Here is a 23651-nt window from a genome sequence, read left to right on the forward strand (position 1 = left end):
AGGAATAAGTCTAAGCTGAAGAAAAGGGAAGATGGGTTAAGTACACAAGGAAATAGTTTGCTCTTGAGAAATACTTCTTAAGACTTCACTGTAATGTCTTTTGTTATTACACAGATGGACCTAACTCCAACAAAGGCAATGATTGATACAGCCTCTCTTCAGTTACAGAGGGTTAGAGATTTGTTGTGGTTTTTAAAGTAAAAAAAAATGGCTTCTAGAAGCTCCTTTTAGCAGAAAAGCTCAAATTCCTAATTCATCATCCAACATCAATGGTTTCAGGGGCCTCTGCCAGTGTGTGTAAAAGAGGGAAATAAACCCTAATACCATAACACAAAGATGCTCTCCCCCCAGTGTGATGGCCACTCTGGGTCAGACCACAAATGAATTCAAGTATCCAGAAACAACCATGGTTATATATTTTTTTTTTCAGTTGAGATAGAGGTGAAACCTAAAAAGTAAAGGCAAAGGAAGTGGGCAAATATTCCTGTTCCTCAGTAGCAAAGGTCAGAGTGTTTCTCCCTCTTATACAAAAGTGTGTCCATTTGCTTTCCAGTTCAAAACATACTCTCCTTTAATTCCCCATTCTCTCCCCACATGCACATGCACCAAGAAAAAAAAATCTGAACTAAAGATGAAACAAGCTGTACTCTCATCCAAGTCAGCACAGGAGCTTTGCAGTGGTCTTAAGTGGGATTAGAGCATTTATCTATATTAACAACTCTTAATAGCACAGTTACAAGACAAATTGCTCTGTGTACAGTAGAAGTGATGACTTTCTTTCGACTGGTCACTTGCCCCCTGACATCTCTTCCCTACAAGGGTCTGCAGAGCCTGTGCACATCCTACCTCTACAATATTTTCCCATTTTTCTACAGTTTCTGGTTTGTCCAACTGAACTCTTTGTGCTGATTCAGGAGCACAATTGCATCAAGAAGCTCAACAGCTCTCTGAATACTAGAGATTAGGTGGGATCCCCCTCTGTCTCAGTGATGGTGCAAGTTTGGGTCCTTCTCCTTCACAGTCTCCATAAATGTTATGGAAAGTGTTGTGTATGTTTTAGAGCCCCCCTGACCTTGTTCAGTTCAAGCTTTACATGGGTGAAAATGACAGACCACATGATTGCACAGAGCATTGTCCTTAAGAAACCAAACTAGGATGTCATATTTTCAGCAAATTGGGAGGTTGAATATAATTTGTTTTAACGACAAACTAAAAGCCTAAGGTCTTAGACTTCACCTTGCATTTGCTAAACATTGCTGCTATGATGAATGTTCAGCAGTGCACGCTAAAAAGGGAGCCATAATCTCAGCTATTGAGGCAGAATACTACTTGGATATATTTCCATTATTTTCTTCTGTTTCATATTGTTTAGATGAATCAAAAATAATTTAAGTTTGCAGATATTTTTGCACCTCAGAAAGTGACTGCAAATATCCATTACCAATCACAGATTCCTGTTTTGTTTCACTGATGAACATTTACCAATAGGTTTGTCCCTGCTTGTTCTTTTCTTGTGCCAAACAGGCTTCCTGGAAATCTTTTTTATGTACCTATCCACCCACTTCAAAGACACAATAACTGCAACGCCAGGTCGGCATAGCATCCTGTGCTTGAATGCTTTGCCACAAGGTACTGATCATATCAAAAGCATTTTCCCTGTTCACAAATGTATTCCAGAACCTCATCTCAAAGTCCACTACCTACAGCTTTGTCAAAACAGCTTTAGAAGAACTGCCTGCTAAGCTTCATAATTATGCTAAGTACCAGAATCTAATAATCCATGGGCATATATGAAAACTGTCTGAACTATTAACCTTACATACTTCTCAATGCGAAGTAAAACAGATGTCTGTAACTGCCTTAGAAGTAGTATTAGTTGTACATAGTGATGTTACAACAAAGTCGCTTGGTTACTCAGTGAAGCATTTAACCAGTTTTTTAGTGGTACAGATCAAATCAAAAGATCTTTCTCCCTTTCCATTTTAAACCATTACAAACCCAAATAGGTGTATGACCCATTTGGTGGCTACAGCACTGTTTACTTCAGATATTCCTACTTCTGCTGTAGAGGGGGTTCCTGTGCCAAATTGAACTTTCACATAGAAGGGGAGTAAGCTCTTCAGATACTTATTCCACTGTTTCTGACACCCCGTTGGTTCTTCAGCTCTATGTGATAGCACTGGCCATGCTGGGCACCAGTCTCAGTCTATCTTATCACTGTGAGCTTTCACCTCTGCAACTGTTCTACTGCAGCAATGTCATGAGAATGGAGCTAATATCCACAACCAGCTCCAACCATGCTCACCAGAAAACCTTCAAACCAGGCTGCTGCACAGGCAGAGAAGCTAAACCTCTACTGTCCTGCCCAAAGCCTGCTGTCCAGTAGAATTTGCTTCTGCAGGTATCACACCAAGGGAACGTACATCAGATTGGGAGCTAGTCACCAAAGCCCAGCCTCAGTAGTCACCACCCAGATGATACCATTCTCTAATCTCTGCCCATTCAAACATAAGAGGGGACCTCCAGCAAGCAGCTGGAGCAATGAGCAGCAGCAAGATAAGTAATAGCACCAGAACTCTAACAGGTTTACAAGTTTCCTTTTTATATAAGTGTTTTTGTTGTGGTTTTTTTTTGTTGTTTTTTTTTTTTTTTTCCCTGAAATGCATTACTTTGACCATATATTACCAGCTATTACACTACTACCCCAATTGGCTTTCCTTCTCCCTCCTCCTCCTCCATCTCTTTGAAAGTCATCTTCTCCCTGGCAAATATTTTTGAGTCTTCACCTGGATTTGCACATGAATATAATAATCTAATTAATCATTTTTTTGTATATTACATTTGAGACATCTTCTGCCACTGATTACTTCTCACTTAGGGTACAAAAAACATTCACATGTAATCTAGAACATGTAGGGCATGCAGACTAATTACTATATAGAAAAGAGCTACTACTTAAACGTGTGCCATTTACATTTAAAATTCTGCTAATCTTTCCTAACATTCTACATTAAAACTGATTAAAATTATGTACTAATACTGCCTTGTAATTAAAGAGCAACATTTAGTATTTATTCCAAAGCTAATGAGTATCCATAATTTACATTAACAGAGAAGCTATACTTTATAGTAAAGCATAATTTTCTGCACTGAAAACCTAGCAGAAATTGTATCCCATCATGTCAGGTACCTCCAAGTCTTGGATTTAAAAGTTAGTGTCACAAACGGAGTCAGCAACAGTCAGGTCAGGCACAGAGATGGCTCTGGCACAGATCTGTCCCCAAGATCTTTAACATCCATAAGAGCAAGGCAGAGGAAATGCAGGGGTTGTTCTTAAATCAAGGCATGAAATGCAATCCCCATCATGAAACATACTGTCTTCTTTGTAAGGGCAAGTATCCTCTCCTGAAAGAAACACATCCTGGGTGCAGGTCTCAGCACAAAGGTTTGGTGCAACTTCTGAGCAGAACAAGCTAGAACAGGGCAATGCTGGGGACTCCTGCTCCATTGAACAGGTCAGTTCTATTCTCCTGAAGTCAGATAAGTTACACATGTTACACAAATCCACCCAGATTTTCTTTTTTTTTTTTTTTGCTTTGTTTTCACTATGGAATACAAACCCCTAATATTTTGAAGGATCCATTATGAAAGATGTACTATTTTAATACCTCCACGAAGGAAAACCATAACAAAAACATATGTGACTCCAGTTTTCCCTGCCTTGGACAGTTGCCTCACAGCCGCTGGCCACAGTCACATCTTTGCATGGATTAACACGAGGCTCAGATGCCAAATAAGACTGCTCAAGTGAACCATGAGTGGCTAAGAACAGCAGAAAACAGAATTTGTCTGATGAAAGCCCAAAACAACAACACATTTACAGAAGGCAGTCTGACATACCAGGCCCATTTGGAAGACGTCTTTAATTACAATCCTCCTTAACACTTTGTTTCAGAAGACACACACCTGTATTTCTAAAGCTGTGTGATTTGCTTATGCTACAGATGTATTTTACATCTACAGAGTGGATAACATCTTTTACATCTGCTTCAGTTACTAATTTAACCAATCTTTAAAAATGGAGGCATGCAAACTGGAGAGCCAGACTCACTACCTTTGCAACAAAGACCACCAGTTGATTCCCACCAGGACTTGGCCTTATTAACCTGAGTTTTAAATTACAAAGTCACAGATGTACTCAAAAATTGCTTGATGAAGATTCATTTGCCAATCTCACATCACAAAAGGAGTAATTAACATGCAGAAAATCAGGGCTGATGATTGAAGTTGTTATAATGCAAGACTACAGACAAATAGTGAGGCACCTGTGTATCTGCTACAACTCCAAAGTTCCAATTAAACAGTGTAATTGTAAGAAATTAAATAAAAAGCACTGAACTGCATCAGTCCCGGGCCTTTCTATGTACAGTCGAATAAATTAATGTCTACAAGTGCAGCATTGTTATAGCCATGGTGGTTTAAGGACCAACAAAAAGGACTAATTCTTTACTTGACTCATTTATTACGAAAGTTTGGACAAATTTTTGTCAGACAATCCTTTCATCAGATCTGACAAAGCAGAAGCAAACTCCAAACCAAATCCGGGTTAGAGACAATCGCTCATAATAAATCTAAATATGTTATTCAATTAGGCAACTTAAGGGAAGGAACAGTTAGCACCTGTGGAGGGAAGATGGGCATTGAGGGGGAAGAGATGAGCGGTTGGCAGCTGTAGAGCAAGGAGACAGGATGTGAGAAAAAGGGTCAGCAGGGAGTGAGATGAGAAAGTAACAGAAAACAAATGTACACAGACACCAAGGACACAGGCATTTCCAGCCACACTCTGGCTCCAGGAGCCAAGGCTTTCCATTAAGTCCAGGGAAAAAAAAAAGGGAAAGAGGCTAGATTTGGTGAGCTTGCATGAGCTCTAGAGCTCTCCTGAATTCCAAATACACTCACCCCCATGACAGCTTCTCAACAGGAGGTCTCAAGACAGACAGTGTGAAAATCCCTGAGAAATTCCAGAGAAACACCCTGGGATCAGCTAGGATGTGCAAATCTACCTGGAAAGCTGGTGCTGATGCACAGCAGCCTGTCTGCAAAGCCAGCTCCAAATTAACTTCAGGGCACTGCTGCTATGGGACCCATGAAGCAGTGAATAGCTGGAGACATTCCTCCCTCAGGCACCACTTCCCTCTCCTTTCTTGTGCCAGATGCCTGCTTCAGTCTGTAAGAGCTACTTGCCCAAAAGCCTCTTTTTATTCTGTTTTCTTGAGCATTCTAAAGACTAGAGACAGCACATGATATACAGGACAAGAATCCCATCAGCACTCTTATCAAGTGGTCTCACAGACACACAGGGACCCTGTTGAGCAGCAGGTTTGAGCCACTGTGGAAACACTGGGTATTTCCACGTAGGAGAATTTGCTGGAGTAAAAATTTTAAAATGCATCTCTCTACTTCAGCAGAATCAACAGTACCTGTGTAGCTTTGTTTTCCTGGCACCTTTAGGGGTATATCTGCACTGCACCACACATCACACTGCAGAATGCTGCAGGCAAGTGCCAGCTCCTCTCAAAATGGGAACCATTCAAGCTGGAGGAAGGGCAAATCCATGGGCCACAGCAGAGAGCTGATGGACACACAGCCTCCAGGCCCTGAGGCAGGGACCCTGCACAGAGCTGTGTTTAGCCATGCAGATGTGCCAGCCCATTCACAGCTGGAGTCACAAATGCAGAGCAACCTAGTGTGCATTGCAGATGCTCCCTCTCCCTTCTACAGAGGGTAAGTATTTCAGCATCCCATGGCTGGATAGCTCCTGTTTGCAGACCTTTCCCAGCATGATCATCCTTCAAAATCCAAATCCACTGGTATAAAGAAATAAAAACCACAGACATAATGATTTTGTAATAGAACAAAGATACTTAAGCAAAGAAATTAAAGCCAAGGTGGGAGTAGGTCTCCTGTCAGAAACAACAGTTTATACACCTCCAGGTTCTTGGTCTTTCTCAATTTTCTGTCTTAGTGCTGTCATTTAACAATTCACAGGCACTTGGTGAGGAGTTGTTCATCTCCAGACACTCTCCCTCTCCTCTCATTTGCTTGCAGCCACTGAACAGGCAAAAGCAGTACAGACATGCAAGAAACCTCCAATAACCAGGTCAACACAGTGTATTTACAGAGCAACTCCATCACAGAGGCATTACTGAGGACTCATGGATTTAGCCTGAGCATATTTACCAGGAACAGAAAAATAAAGACTTGGACAAGTAGAACACACTAGATCACTAAAGTTCAAGGACAAAAGAAAACCTCACAACCATTATACAAACTTCACAGGTAGACCGGTTTCCCAAAAGGATATAATGAATATGTGATAGTCCTAGAAAAGAAAGTAAGTGCCCTTTTAAGGTATATTAAACTCATCTCTCCCCTCCAATTGAAAGCACTAAGATTCCATGCTAAAGTTCTTCAGCAACTAAGATTTTCTAAACATATTCAGAGAAATGTTATTTTGGAAGGTGCCCAGAAGTGTTTGCAAGAGAGAAAGGCCAAAAAAAGTCCATGACAAGCAATGACTGTATAACTCTGACTCTGTATTGCCTGTCTGAACGTCAGCAGTTACATGCACAGTTCTCTGATGTTTTGCTTTCAAGACTGCCTGCCTGCTCAGTGCTTCAGCTAATCCTGATCCACTGAGAAGTTTTACCATATCTCACTGTTTAACAGCAACACTATGTGAAAACACAAATAAAAAATGAACAGTTGGAGTATGTAGATAGATTTCCTTGCACCAACATAAGGAACAACGACAGCTTGAGGATACATATGGTCATTGAAAAGTTTTCCCACTGAAATGAGAAGCACCAGGTTGTGCAGACCTTATTACTAATGAGAAGAACTTAGCTAAGCAGCCTGGAAAATCTAGTCTTTTGGGGATCTACTTTCAGTGCAAGAGCACTGCGGTGGAGCCTGTTCACATGAGGCAAAGAAGACATGCCTGAAATATCAAGTATTAAATAGCTCCTATCCAGTTCAGAAAAGCTTTCACACACTGCATATGTTGCACTGAAAAAAGGACTTAACGGTTCCGAAGACAACTCTCAGTATTTAGTGGCTCTGCAAGTTCAGGAATGCACTCCACCACCCTTTTTAGTCCAAACCAGAGCACAGAATATTTGTTCACTGAGCACATGAAATGACTTAGAAAGTACTCTGAGCATAGAAACATGTGTGTACCCTGTTTAAAAAATAAGACAAAAGCACAGAATCCTCCAGAAGTACCAGCGTTACATTTTGGTATAAAATGAAAAGCTAGGAACTTGTAATTGGCTGATATTCTAATTTCTAATAAACCTACTCTGGTCAGCTCTTCATCTTTATGAAGAGAAAAAGGTTGAAAGATAAATCTGATCAGAAAGGTTTCATTTGCATGATACCTGTTGTTCTCAGGCAGAGGGCACAGTGTGCAATAATCTTTTGGGGCTTTGGATAAGTACAAGTACTCTTTAAAATGTCATTTTTGATAGGTTATGTAGAGTTTCATAGGGTTTTTTATTAGTATTACTACTTCAGATCAGAGAGGACTAATAAATCCTCTCATCATACCCCTTGTAGATTGCTGTCTATTTACCCAGCTCTTTCTTGAAGCAGCCCATTAATTTGAATTAAGGAGAAACCACAGAGGATGAGGGATGAAATCTTTCCACACACAAAAAAATTGACAGAACCAGCACCTGGGCATGACACTCCTTCCTCAGAGGCAGAGCCCTCTGCCAGACATACTTGCCACACCAGCTTTGATGGGGCATGGCAGGACCAGCTCAAACCTGGACCAAACTGTCACCACACAGAACTATTCACTATTGTCCGCCTTCAAAGGTTACCAAACCCCTGGTGATTCAGAAGGTGAGTATAATTGCCCAGAATACCTGATACCCACAGAGATGCTCCAACAACATTTTGTGCAACACTGGGACAGATTTGTAAACTGCCCTGAACATCCCATTCATATCCCAATTCCATGCTCACCCACATCTCCCATAAATGCCCAGTAGCCTTAAGCTGGGTCACAGCTGCCTGGAGTAAGGCAGGAGAAGATTCATAGATATTGATGCAGGAAAAAGAAATAAACTTTTAGTGAAGGAGTGGGTCCTGCCTATTATGCCCCAGGAGCCTCAGTCAAATACAAAAATTTAAAAGTTGAATTTTATACCAGCTCGCAGTCCCTGCCTGTGTCAGCCAAGACCTCCCATCCTCCATTTCAGCCCATAAATACCCCCCCACCAAAAAAAAACAACAACAACAACAAAAACCACCCAAAACACATGCCTTCTTTGGCCTCATCACCACTTCTGGAAAGGACTCTCACTCACTCCACAGTCTGCTCCTCCTGATGAGGCTGTGAGAGAAGGTGCTCCTGATATGCCAGGAAAACAAAATTCTCTCACCTCTAAAATCCAAAGTCTAGCACAAGACAGCAAGATTTGTGTCTTTAGGCAACGTATTTTTGAAAGAAATGTGGTTTACTGATGTAGAAGAGCCTTCAAATAAGGGACTGTATGGATCATAGCTATTTCCATTTGATGCTCTTTAAATAGCACAAAAAACAATTATTGACAAATTATGGGTTTTAAATAGTTTTGGGTAAGGAAAAAATAATCACAATCATTTCATCTATTTGCAAGGAAAAGACTCCCATTAAGCACCTCCTTCATAAAGGAGAGAAAATACAGAAAAAATTTGCTGTTCCACAAAAATTCAAGTTTTACCACAGAGGCCAACAACAGACAATAAGAACTGGGCTCAGTAAGCCACTAACTTATTATCTCCCCTGGAGAATAATGCAACTTTCATATGATGAAAAGTTATAGGTCTCGGCAAGAAATTGTTCAGAAATACAATTAGCAGATAATGTAACTGAACAAATATGTCTTGTGGAAATGAAGGACATAAAACTTCGAATTAACCAGTGCCTGAACTACCTTTGTTATTGATCACTTCTCATACCAGCTTAAACCAGAACAGTTCAACAAGCCATCAAACATGGGGCAGCCAAAGTTTCCAGCCAACTGGACCTTAAGGGGAGAAAGGCAAAGCTGCCTGCATAATTTTAATCCAACAGCTGCTATTCAAGATGATTATGTTGTATTGATATTCAAACAATTCTCTCTGGTATTCAAGTTATCTACAACTTGTTATATCAGCCCAACCAAGAGAACAGCTGGGGTGCCAGGAAGTGGTAATGGAATGAATGACGCCTTTATGGATCCTTAGAGGAAGGTATCTTTATCCTCCACTATACAGATGTGTATGTGTAAGGAGTTTAGGCTCTTTAAGCTGCGTGCCTGAAGGTACACTCAGTGAAAATGCCTTCAGGCACCAAACCTGTACACATGCATAATTTATTTTTTGCATGAGTGAGTAGTTTCAATACCTCTGGTGTTTGCCAAAGAATCAAAGCATTACAAATTAAAGCAAACTGACTACTGTCATCCCACAGCAAAACAGCACAAATATGTCATCTCTCATCTCTGTGGTGATGGGCACTTAAAAATCCTCCATTGGTTCTAAAAGCAAGGACCAGCAGTCCAAGGACAAAAGTATCACAGTTGCTCCAACTGGAACAAAAGTAAAAACTTGGCATTTAAATATCTCCAATCTCATACGAAAAGCTACTACATACAGTAATCAATAGGTGTCATGTCCCCTCAAAGTGGCAATTTTCTGCACGACCAGACAGGAATATCGTTGCCCACTAGAAACCAAACATGACTGGTGCATTCAGAGTAAGCCTCACTCCAAAACATTTACCTCTCCATGCTGAAAATCCTTGAGGTTTTTGAAACCACAGATGGACTAATAAAATTCACCAAAGATGAAGAGGGACTAAAATAGCTCTTTTTTTTTTCTAAAACCAATGGCAAAAATCAAAGCAATTAAAATCATTATCTAACTCAGTTTTGGTCAATTGTTACCACCTCGGGCAAAATACTGCTAGAGCAGAGTTGAAGTTGGTTTCCAATTTAGCTGTCAGTGTGACAAGGGAAGGGTCTAGAAGAGATGAAGGAAGGCATTCATAATAACAGAAGCAAAGAAAAAGAAAGCTTGGTCCACATCATGGGTACAGAATTTGCATCAACTTCCCTTGCCTGTCTGACAGCTAGCCTGGCTCAGAGCAAGAATAAAACCAGGAGAGAAAGAGGAGAACTGAAAGGGAAGCCAAAAAATAAAGGCACATAGACACAATCAATAATTAATTTCTTTAAAATTAGTTTAAGCCAAACATTCTCAGGAGAAATGTTTTCAATGAGCACACGACAAAAGCACTTCTCAGAGAGCACTACAGATGTTTCATGGACAGCAAGTCCTCTCACCTAACCAAGCAGAGTCAGCAGGCTGGGAATATTAACAGCAAACCAAATATCCCACTAGATTGGTAAGTGCCACTTCAAGCTGTGGGATGAGTCTACCAAGGACACCCTACGTATCTATACACCATCTGCATTACAGAATCACCTCAGCTGGCTTTGCCCAGTTCAATAAAATGTACTCAATGTGACAACAGCAATATTTGCAAGGGGCTGGAGGAGAGAAGGCAATAACTACATCAATACCAAGAAATTAATTTTGCCCAAGGCAGCGTGTTTATTTTACAAGATACCTTGCAACAAGAGTAGTGTGCTAGTCACGTCAGCAGCACAGATACATCAGCCACAGGGCATTTAGCCAACCAGGCTGGACCAGCAAGTAATGTGGATAGGGAAAAAAACCCCAAACATACAGCATGAGGCTGTTGTGAATCCCTGACAAGAGCAGTCCAAATCTAAAAAAACTACACATAACCAAACAGCAGCAACAAAATCCCCATAGGACAGAAGCTAAAAATAAGCTTTGGCAATACTATTTTTTATCAGCTCTTCTTCTGGGTCTGAAAGGGAAGAGCTTGCAGCAAGCAATACCTACCATCACTTTAGATTCAGGATTACAAACAGTTCAACTCATCAATTTCCAACAGTTCATTTGCAGCTTGAGCAAAAATATTTTTGTTCTGGGAAGCAAGGGCAAGAAACTATTACAACTCTAAAAATATCATGGAGTGACAAACTGGAAGGCTGAGTCCTCCACAGAAGCTGATGTTCATGGCTCTTCTCACTCACATGGGCTTGCTCTGGTGGTACAAGCAGCTGTTCCCCTGCCTAGTAGCAGACGTGCCCTGTGAGCTGTGTCTCAAGACACTGCAGGTAGGACCTATTAGCCATTCTGGGAACAAGGGAGGAACTTTTCTTTGCAGGAAAGACTGGCAAGTTGCCCACTCCCTTTTTGCCATACCCTTCAGTGCTTTAGGCTGATCAAAAGTAGACCCTTGTGATTTACGAGGCCCTTACAAGAGGGCAGGAAGGATTTTGATGTTTGTCATCCCATCTCAACTTGTGGATAGCATCCCACAGAAGCATAGGAACTGAAAAAGGGACCAGTTTCCAGAGATAACTGAAACACAGGAAACAATTGGTGAACCATCTCAGCCTACTGAAAGAGGTAGACAAATTAAGTCTCTGCACTCTCACCTTCCCTTCACATGTGCCCTTGACCTCCCTTCCAGATGAAGGGAAAAGGATCCCACAGGACAGGCTGAAAAAACACTAACCCGAGTACCTGCAAAGAGAAGCATTCAATACCATAGGATCCAGTGAGAAACCTTTCATTACAGAAGATGGAGACTTAGCTAGTACTGCACCACATCAGAAGAAAGCTCATGAACTTTCAGTCTTCTACTTTAGAATCTGCCTCATGCCTTTCTCATATGCCTGCATGTCCTGATCAATTAGCTTACGTCAAAGCCTTGTTACACACGCAGAGTTTTAATTGATTTACTCAAGTCAGTGAGCAAGGAATAATTACATCTTGGAAAATAAAGCTGGGCAGACTAGGGCAGCTTGTTTCATTGCTATGAGACTTAAAAGTTCAAAACAAAGGCCGATCTGTTTTCATCCCACAGTTCGATTGTGAGCTTCAAACTGCCTGGTGCTCTGAGATGCCGTGTTAGCTGGGCCTAATCATCAGCCAGCCCACTGATTTTTCCTATCAGTGCAGGCAGGGTATTAAGCCTACAAGCACAGCCATGTTCCATATAAAGATATTGTTTATCTGGCAATAAACTTACACTAATCTAAGTAGCAATAGCTTGAATTTATAAAGTGTGAGCTGTTCTCAGTACATGGCAAAACAGAAAGACATCCTATATAGCACATTGCAAATCTGAATACTTACTAGAAAAGGCACATAAAAGTAACATTTCCATACTTTATGGTGGTATTAGACAGGGCCAAAAATTGATGCTAACACCTTTTAAAGACTCTCTATTCCCACCATATGTATCAAAGTATTAACCTTCCTTCAAGACCTTTGAGTCAATCTTATCTTTGCAGATAAAGGTATAACGTGAATAAAGGAGAGATAAAGGTGGAGTAAAGGAAGGAGAGTGAATTTTGTGCCTCTGGTACTGTAATTCTCAAAACCAAATTTTGAAGCACAAACATAATACATAACTAGAGAAGTGGCAGCTGCCTTCAAGGCCATTCAGCACATTGTAAAATTTCATGCCAGACTGTTCCAGTTGCAGCATCTTCTAGGTGATCTCTGAAGATACAAGCTGAACACAAGATTCTCTACCTTTTATTCACCAACAGGGTTTCTGCTGATTATCAAGATTGGATTTCAGGATCTAAATCTATTTATCTTATATACTTCAGTGTCTATTAATATCACCAGGACTATCATGGCAGTTTGTCCTGCACACACAAATCCCACATCACAGAATCAAGCCTCAGTACAAAATGTAAGATTTATTCTAGCTGTCTTCAGGCTGATTTTACAACACAACATTAATTCAACACATAGGTACTACTTCTGAAGAGAAAAAAAAAAAAAAAAAAAAAAAAGAAAAAAAAAAACCCAGCATTCAAAATACTCACCACAACAGCAGTCAGCATCATGAAATGGAAAGTGTATCACGATCCCACAGAGCATATTACCCAGCAAGACTGATACAATGCAGCACAAACTGTGTTTCAATCTAATCAGACAAGGCAGTACTGGTTCAAGTTCTGCTCCTGATAAGGTGTCACTCACACAAACACAAATAAGCTAAATCTCTCATTTGTAAAGTTATTCAAACTCATGTCCCATGCACAGCGATAGTTCATTTAAAATGTTTAAAGCAGTAAGAAAAACAGTAATTAAGAGATCCTACCGAGGAGGCTAAAGCACTTTAAGAAAAGACACAAAAGAATAGGGTGTTCCACACATAGTGTAATAATTCGCTGAGGAATTAACAGCAACATCTTCAACAACTTTATGAAAGAAGAGTAATGCATTATCTTCTCTTAAAGACAGAGGTACTACTATGACAAAAAACTCATTCCTACACATCTGAATGAGAGGGGGGAAAGTGTGCAATGTTTTGTTGATTGTTTTTTGTTTTTATAATCCTTTTGCTATGCACTCATCCTTCCTCTCACACAGTCAATTGCTGCTTTTGAACTACATTTAATGCGAGAGTTTACGATAGTGGAAACAAGATGACAGGAGTATGTGGCATTCACTGATATGGGGCCAAAACCAGAGACTTAAGAGTTTTTGGGTAAACAAAAAGCAGAGTTGCCTGGCACCTTGCAGGACAGATGGTCAAGGTTTTTTTGCAGTGTCTTAGGTTGTCAGAGCTCTGTGCTTGCACTACAGCCCAGTATTACTACTGAGAGTTTCAAAGAAGTGGCTGTTGGGGATTCTCTGCTTTCAATACTACTGCAGAAGTTAGCTCTGTTTATGCCACTGAGAAATACAAGTGCCTAAATTTTCTCTCAAACTCCTTTACCAGTGAAAGCAAAATTTGACCTCCAAATCCCAAATTAGATCCCATAAGTATTCAGGTAAGATTGGTAGAAGTGCACATGTTGAATACAATGGGAATTCACGTGTGTCCTCACATGACCTTCAACATACTCGTCAATGTAGTCGCCCTCTCTGTGACAGAGTTCCCCAGCTTTTAAAAAAATTAATAAAATCAAACAGTAATTCCAGAATTCACTTTCACGGGTCACAAGGCTCACTGACTCTAGTGCAGTATGTAGGTTTTCATATGTCTCTACCTGGTGCAGGTCCAGTACAGACTTTTTTTAATATGGTAAATGGAGAAGCAGACTCTAGGAAACTCAAGCATAGAAGGAAGATGATTTGAAAGCTTAATTTAAAAAAATAACTTCATTCTTGGGTGTTTGAACCAATACACACAGGACAAATTTTAATAAACAAAGATACTCTCAGTTTAGTACACTGAAGAGGTGAAAAATCAGACTAGACAGAATTTGTTTGGATCCTCAAGCTCTGACTGACCAGACCACTACGTGTCACATAGGTCTGGGCCTGCCTTTTTCTATTTTCTATACAAGTACTGAACAATTTTTTTATTTTATTTTATTTGTATGCACATTTCTGTCTCTATTGATCATAATTTCAGTCTCTCCTGCCACTTTACAATTTGGGTGTTTTTCTAACAATCTAAAAAACAATCAGTTGGTGGAAAAGCTACTCAGGCAATGACCTAAGTGATAAATTATGCCCATAATGTCCCTTCTTCCATTATTTTTTTGCCAGCTACTCCATGCTCTCCAGAATGTTTTCAAAGTTTATTTTCTATCACTCAAAGTTCCACAGGATTTGCTTTCCCCTACAAGTCCATCACCCTTTTTCCCCTTTGCATTCTCATCTGAGCACCTCTTACTCCTTCCACAATTTACAAAGCACTTTAAAGTTGTTATTCCCAATGTCCCAGAAGTCACACAATAGAAATTCCTCCCAGACACAATTATAGAAACAAAACTTGAAAATTGCTTTCTGCACTGATAAATATCAGTGAAAGAGAAAAATGAGAAGAGGGGAAGAGGAGAAAGAGAAGACAAAAAAAACAAAAAACAACCCCCAAACAAACTAAACCCCCAAACCCTTTTTCCAACCAAAGAAGCACTTCCCAGTGACCAAGTGACACAATCTTGTAATCTCAGCAGGACAGAGGCCAACCCAGCTCCAACATTAAAATGGACTTATTGCTTTATCAGCCTCCTTCGTCAGAAGAATCCTGACACTGGGGTAGCAGAGAAGTGGGTCACACTTCATCCCAGAAACCTTTTCTCAAGTCCTGGAACTGGCATCACAGCCTTTCTGCTGCTGTAGCCTTCCCATTAGCTGATGAAGAGACTCGCTATTTGATCCCTTTTGACTTATTTCACTTTTACTCCCTTTTATTCCACCAAGATAAATAGAAAAAAAATAAAAACCCCAAGCTAAAAGACATGCTTTCTTCAGCAAGCAAACACAGGGCAGAGGGGGCAGAAAGGAGAAGATGAGCAGCAAATCAAAGTCCTTCCAGTTCTCCTCGCCGAGTCACTTGAAAACAGTTAGCTATTTTTGGCAGGCTCTGAACATTCAGTCACTGGTATGCAAGACGAGAAGCAAACGTAAAGTAGAGCACATGACAGACCTGCACTGACTGTACATCAGTGTGGTTGCAGAGACCTTTCTCCTATTTACAGTTAGAAGAAACGTTACTTCAACATCTGCAGCCGGGGCAGAAGGGAACATCTGCTCTACATGCTCTCAAGCAATTACAAGTCATTATTCTCTCAGCAAAATGCATGAGCCTGCAATTTCCACAAATATTACCACTCCCCCAAATACCACATCTTTATTTCACTAGAAAAGAGACTTTCACGGTTCAGGTATTCCAGCTCTGCACCCCATAAGAAGTGACAATGGCTTGCAGTGGCAATTGACTCCATCAGAGTTCCTTATTCTCTTGCAGCACTTGGAGGAACAAAGCATAAGTGACAGCAGTTTGGAGCACTGTGTATAATTACAATTAAAAAATTAAATGTTTTCAAGTCAGCACTGCTGGACAGCATGGCCAGATTGAGATGTAAGAACAACATAAGAATTTTTTAAGTCTACTGAATACAAAAGATAGCTGTACAGAAATTCACAGCAGATATAAAATCCAATGAAAAAATGTTTCTATGTAAGCAATTTGACAGCACATTGACAACATGTGGAAGTAAATCCAGTCTAAGCTACTGGAACAAGCATTGCAGCCAATACCAGTGAGCTACAAAGAGATACAAGGACAAAAAAAAAAAAAAAGAAAAAAAAGGTACCTACCACCTTCTGAGATTTTGGTAACTCCTGAAGAAATAAAATCAGAAGGAAGCTCTCTCCACCTGTGTGTCTGTGGACAGGTAAGAGAATATCTGGGGCCAGGCACAAGCATGAAGTGTTGCAGATCACCTGAACGCAGTGCTCCCATCTCCCAGCTGTCCTTCCTGTCCCTCTCCAGTTAAGCTTTCCTTCCTGCTTCTTTCATACTTTCTTTTCATGGTATCTTTTTCACTTCTCAAAAAATAAAAATCAAGGAAAAAGTCATGACCAACACAAGTGGCAGAACTCAGAGTTCAATACACAAACTGAGCAGAGCGTCAAACAAAACCAGGTTGGTGCTCGTCACCACCTGATTTACCACTGCAGGGGAAAACGTTCGTAACTCCTAAACTTCTGTCATTATATTGACTGTGTGAGGAAAACCCATGTGAACCTGCTGGAACCCGAGAGCTCACAGCCCTCGCCTCCCTCTTCTGCCTGAGGAGCTGGTGCCTCAGGTGCAGCCGCTGCGGGAGCGGCCGCTTCCTTCTTAAAGAAAGAGGGAAATTCGCCTTTAATTCCTTTCACTCAGGCCATGGTAGCAAGAAGCGCAATTAGCAGGTCACCTTCCTCGTCAGAAGTTGAGTCTGAGCCCTCTGCTGTCCCCAGGCCCTCGCACAAGTTGCACCATCAGCAAACGCCTCTGTGAGGGGAGGTGGGAACCGCCCTGCGCTGGCCCCAGCCGGTTCTGGCCAGTCACAGCCGGTTCCCTGCAGCCCCACCACAGGTTGGAGCCCAGTGCGAGCCTGGAGGCACCTCAGGGAAAGCACGTTCGAGACAGGGAAAAACTCCCTAGGAGCGAGGGAGGAACCTGTGAGAAGCTGCCCTGGCAGCCCCAGGGAGGCAGAGTCCTGGGGCAGCAGGCGGGGGAGCCCAGGGCAGGGCAGGTGAATATTTCCTGAGGGAATCACATCTCATGGAGAGCCCACAGTGGGGAAGGTTATCCTAAAGGACTGCAAGCTCACGGGAGGGACCCCGTGGCAAATGTCAACCCACCACACAAGTATTTTCCCTCTTGGAACAGTAGGTTTTAAGGGGATGGTGGAGGAAGAAGACGAGAAAAATCATCACCTGGGTACTATCATAATTGTTAATGAAATCCCACAGCTGTGTTGCCAGTTTCAGTTGTTGAAGCCTACATGAACAGGGAGACAGAAGCCCACCGAAGTGGTACAGCAGTGCCACCAGTATCCCTGTGCTGGCATCCAAGAGTGATGGCATCACAGAGGTGCAGCAGTCACTTTTCAAAAGCCAGCAAATGCATGTGGACCACTCAGGTCAGATGAGGATTACATGAAGTGTAAATTTCATCTGATCTCACTAAGCCAAAAGAAAATTGTCATAAATCAGGTGGTAACTAAAAGCACATAGATCAAAAATACTGTCTACTAGTTAAACAATTTGTTCTTAAAGCAACCAACAAAGCCTTATGTCAATTATGTTAAGCCTCAGCTGAAAAACACCTACAGATTACTTGGGCCATAGCACAAAGTAATCTCTATAAATACACCTTCATTTCAGCTACAATCACAGCCACAGCATCGAAGGTAATGAACCACCACTAGTTCAGATTTAGTCAATCTTGAACAGTGTACACATGACGCAACACAGACCAATGGCAGTTCAAGTGCTATTTCAGGAATATCTTTTCCCCATTTTATTTCAGTCCCTCTGCTCCCTCCCACCTCAGAGTGATGCTCTAATTATTCAAACAACATAAGCAGCATTCTATCCATGCCAGCCTTTTCTTCCTCTAGCACTGACCTTGCCTTATACATCACTCTCACAAAACTAATTAAGTGGGGAACAGTCTCACTTTACACTCTCTTCATGAAAAGAGCTGGATTGTTACCTGCCTGAGGGTGCAATTCAAATTATTTTCGCATTCATTTATCTCAGCAAAATAACACAAATATTGAGCAAGAAACCAGACCAGACAATTCAAAGAAAGTCTTTATCCAAGTTACTACACAAAAAAAAAATAAAAATAAAATAAAAGCATGATTGTAAATAACATGCTCCTTTAGTTTTTTCACTTCTTTTTTTTTAACATACGTCTTTGCACATAAGCTTGGCTAAGACACTGTTTGGGAAAAGTGGGGAATTTTTTAGGCTAGCAGACATAGTTGAAAGAAAATAAAGAAGTTTGGGGCACACAGAAACTAAAGCCAGACTTAAATAAAAGGGATCCAAGTGGCTAAGAAATCTTCAGTCCCACAAAAAAGATCTGAAACTGCTGAATCCATAAAAGCATCCACAACCAAATCATACAAAACCCATGAACCTCTAATCTCCAGGCAATCAACACAGCAGTTCCTCTCCAATACACATTCGTGCACAAAGATCTTGGTCTAAAAATATTTAGCTGTAGGTCATCTAGGATGGGAAGATTGTCCTCCCAGATTTACAGATGTTTAGTTTGTGCACAGGATTGACTGCACATCTAGATTCACAGGGGGTTTTATCAAAGCATGGATTCGCTGCTTGCAGGGAAGAGTCTGAGGAAAAGGATTTGTCATTGTTCCCAAGGAAGTGGTTTGTATAACACTGGAACCACCTCTTTTCCTAAACTCACTATAGTAATAACACACTTAGGAACAGAGGAAGAAAATCAACATTCATTTGACCCAAGACTACACTGCAGCACAGAATTCCCAAAGCATGAGGATAACACCAGTGCCTTGCAGGAAGTCACAGTAAATGGCACAAATATATTCAATTACAAGTCTCCAGCATATTGTGGATGGCCACAGACCAGGGATGCCAGAAGGCTGAGCCATACAAATTCTTATGCCTCTGCTATGGATGCTGGTATTCACCCCGTTGCAGCCCCCTGCAATGATCTGTGGGGCTACTCAACCCCAAGCTTCATCTGCCTGGGATATTTTCCTTTGAAGATGAGATCTGACTTCTGCCAAGAAGCAACTTTTATAAAAGTTTTCCCCTAGAAGCAAAAAAGTTTACCATCTTTTACAACCTTTGGAATAACAGGAGCTCTTTGCCATGGACAGCAGCCATACGAGAACCAACAGTGTCACAAAACCCAACATCTGCAGCTTGTCCCTGAAAATTCTGTTTTACTGGGGTTTTCTTCAGCTAACACTGAAAACATTATAGAGCATCAGCACAAATGTGCTGGCATCTTGATCTCAAAGGCCATTTCCATTTTTTAATTGCTTGTGTTTTACCAGCAGATGTCAGAGACCACTACCTTGGGATTTAGAGGGAACGAAGTTTCTTTTATAAATGTATCTTTCATAAAGAGTTACTGTAGTTTGTGGAACCCAAACCAGTCAGAGATAATGAGTCATGACGGGAGGTAGTTACTGTAAATATTCAAAGCATGGGCACATTAACAGCCACCCACTAATCAGAGACAATGCCACAGGCAGACACAGAGAACTCCCACTGGTGTCAATGGGAATTTTGAATGGATAAGAACCTTGGCCAAGAGCTGACTATCTATTGTAACCTGCAGCATTAATATCCAGGATGGGGTGGATCATGCTTCAGATTTTGGCTGCTGCTTTCCAGTGGGTGATGCAGGCATCTATTCAATGTGGATCTGCAATCTCAGATTTCAAACAGGAGACAAAGACATTTGTGAAATGAACAAAATAAAACCACTGAGTTTAACTACTCATTCTTTGGAATCATTAAACATTAATGGTACAAACACAAGCTCTGATGTTTAAGTCAATAGAATTAATTGACCACAATAAGACCCAATCCACTGCTGGCAAACATCTGCCTGTACAAGACTCAAGTTCATATGTCAAACTGTGGCTATTGGTGAAGATTCCTGGGGCTTTTTGTCTGAGCTGCAAAAGAATCTGCACCCAAACTTCTGACAAAAAGGCAAAGAAATGTCCTGTCTCACGCCTGAGCTGGCCAAGCAGCAGATCAAGGTGCTAGCACCATGCTCCCTTCCCCCTTCTCACACAGTTCTGCTCTTGCTGCTAATTTTGATTCAGTGGACTCAGACCAAGACGTGGTCAGCTTACATGTTGCCTCTGCTCTGCTCTTCTTCAGTCCCTGAAGTAAGTTACTTCCTCATGATTCAGTTCTATAGGAATAACTGTTGAGATCAGCGTCTTTATTTTTGTCAGCTTTTCTACAGACCTTTCAATCATAAGCTGCATTATACTACATTCCCATAAAGCCAGGAAAATCAGTAATAGATACCTCAAAAATCTGAGTTCTATTTTTTCTACCAAATACTTTAAGTGCTTTGTTTTCTTCTGACACTAAATTAGAATAGTACCTATGCTTCCAAAGTCCCCACCCTTACTGTCACTATTTCAATACACTCATCTCAAATTAGAAGCTATCAGCTTCAAAAATACTCCTCCTATTTTGCTTTCTGGAGAAGAAACTATACTCTGCATTTTCTCACTGCTTGTGTCTGAGGTTATCAGACTTCTGGGCAAAGCTATCAAAGTTTCCTGCAGTGAGAGCACAGTGACAGGAAAAGACCATCCCTACATCTGCCTCGATGGGGAAGGCAACAGCACATGATCCAGCTGGTAAAAAAACCAACACAAATCCTCATACTCCCACTGACCACAGAGAATGCAAAGTCAGAAGAGAGATGGGAACTCACCCTGTGCTTGGAAACCACCAGCACAGCTGGGACAAGTCTGCTGTCTGAAACAAGCCACTTGCTACCACAAGCAGCCCCCACTCTGGAGGAGCATCACTGCCAACCTACCTCTGTGAGGCAGCTTGGACGATACCTGGGCTCACGGTGTCCTGTAACTCTCTAACAAATGCCATTATTTTATACCTTCACAATTAAGACAGTGTTTTGCAGAAAGTAAAGGTGAAAAATTCTGATATCATTATGTAAATCCATAAGCTTTATTTAGTTTGGGACAGTGAATTCTCAAACCATCCTCAGACAGTTTTAAAGACAGCCATGTATCAAATAAAAGTCACCACTGGGTCTTCTAGGCAGGACTTAAGTGAGGCAAATAAACTCTGAAGTAAGCAGTTACTTTTTATCTACAGAAAAGATGCTAAAAAAAACCACCAAAAAAACCCTCTTTATTAAAAAAAAAACGCAACAAACAAACAACAAACTAACAAAAAAACCCCACAACCACTATTTCTTTAAAAATAGATTTTTGTACTTCTGTTACATCCATACAACTTCTCTGGCAGCACCACAGGCTTTACGAGAGAGGGAATCTACCTGAAAATACCCATTGCCAAACGACTTGCTCTGGATCGTGCCAATTCCTACCAAAACACATCACCTTTCAGATTTCTGTATAAATCAGGCTTTTCTACAAAGAACCACCTCAAAACTAGTTGTAAAAAGTGCCATTTAACAACTTACATGAAGCATCTCCTTACATTAGGGCTGAGTAAATCCCTCCCAAGTTCTGTCAAGAACTACAGTAAAGTCTCCTTTCACCTACAACCCTGTAATACCTAAGAAAGCTTTTCAGGAGTGAGAAAAGCTGACGCTGTTCTCACTAACAAAGTACTCCACATATATTATGCAGCTATAGCCCCGGGACACCTGCATTTACAGCAGGTATTAAAATTACATTGCCTGTCTTATAGAATGTGGGGTGCATTAACATAACACAACCAGCTCCTCATGAACCCACTGTTCTTTGAAAAGGTGGTTAACTAACTCAAAAACATACAGGCTTCTGCCAGGACTAAAGTTATACCCAGTGCTACCGTACAGCTAAAAAAATATGCAGGAAATGGTATCCCACCTTTTCCAGACAAATTACTATTTCGGCGCATATTAAAAAAAACACAACAAAACAAAACAAAAACAAACAAAGAAAAAAACCAAAACCTCCAACCCCCAAAGCAAACAAGCCCCCAAAACCCCCACAAAACAGTCTGTATTTACTACAGTTAGATCCAAACTAAATATTCCCATTAAGAGCAACATTATTCATAATCACCAAAAGAAAATTGAGGTGATTCAGAGGAAAACATATTTCCTGTTTCAGTCTGACACAGGATGCTAAAGGAGGCCATAGAGCATATACATTTACTAGTAAATACTACCTCCTTAACACTGTGTCTGGACCCTTTTTAAAGCATTTTTCACGGCCTGGATCCAACACTGCCTTTTCTACAGCAGTACCAAACCACCTCACACATGTACCAGCTCGTCCTGCATCTAAAACTGCCTCTTTACTTTGTGATAACAGAGAAAGTTTCATACAAGCTCCAAGAAAGTACCAGTGTCTCAAAGAAGCAGAGACTATCAGGAGCAACTGTTTTTCTTGGGATTCTCAGAAAAGACACTTTCTGGTACAGTATCACCACAGGAATCAAAGCCTTGTGTGTTTAAATCGTTACTGAGTCATTAACAGCAGATACAAAGGCCTTTGCCCCAGTGTTTTGAAATACACGTGTCCCCAAACCTATACACAGGCAATTTCAAATAAGAAATTAATATGTCATTAAGACCTGTAATCATAGCACAAAATAGAGTATGTAAATCTGATTTTAATAACAAGCTTTCACACAAGTATGGCACAAGTGGGACAAATTCTTTGTGTGTGAGATTATAACACAGTTCTAAATCATGCAACATAAATCCTCATAAAGGTGGGAACCTTTTGTTCTGCATTGCTTAATAAATTATTTAAAGACCATCTTAGTGACAAAGGCCACCATGGGGAAAAAAAAAAAAAAGTTAAATAAAGACAAAAGCAATTTCTTTAGAAAAAAATAAGGGTTTGCAATGCATCTGGGTGGTGAACTTTGTTGTTGTGAAAAATAATTGTTTCAGAAATCAGATAAAAAAACACTCAGGCTCGGACCATAAGACACCATGGTGGGAACTGGGAAGACAGTGTTAGGGAAAAAGAAAATACAGAAAACCCAAAACAAAAAGGGTCTCAAAAACCTAGTGTTAAACTTTCAACATCAAGAAACCAAAAAGTTTTGAAAAAATAATAGAAAGAATGAATCATTTTGATTTGGCCTCTCAGGCTGCTCAGAAAGTAAACGGCAGGAAAGTGCTCAGTACGTTTCATAAAACTAGCAAACAAGAAATGTTTTCCTCCCCTTTCAGGGAGGCCGAGAGCCCATCCCGCACCCGGCATCCCGCCCGCACCCGCCTGCCACGCAGAAGGACGGCTGAGCAAACACACAGGTTTATCTACAAATGCACAGAAAAAAACCTCCTGATGCCAGCGAAGCTCAGCGCACACACACCAGCTACTTATGGCTTGTACTCCCCACAGCCCCGGGCGCAGGGAGCACCGCAGAGCGGGGTGCGCAGCCCCCCGGGGGGGCAGCAGAACCACCTGTGCATGCAGCGGGCGCCCCGACCCCCCCGGGCACGCACCCCCGGAGCGGGCAGCCTGCATGCACCCCGCAGCGGGGCTCCGCACCCCCTCCAGGCATGCACCCCGCTCCCCATG

The sequence above is a fragment of the Chaetura pelagica genome, unplaced genomic scaffold, assembly GCF_000747805.2.
Source record: "Chaetura pelagica isolate M959 unplaced genomic scaffold, ChaPel_1.0 scaffold344, whole genome shotgun sequence".
NCBI classification, from domain to species: Eukaryota; Metazoa; Chordata; class Aves; order Apodiformes; family Apodidae; genus Chaetura; species Chaetura pelagica.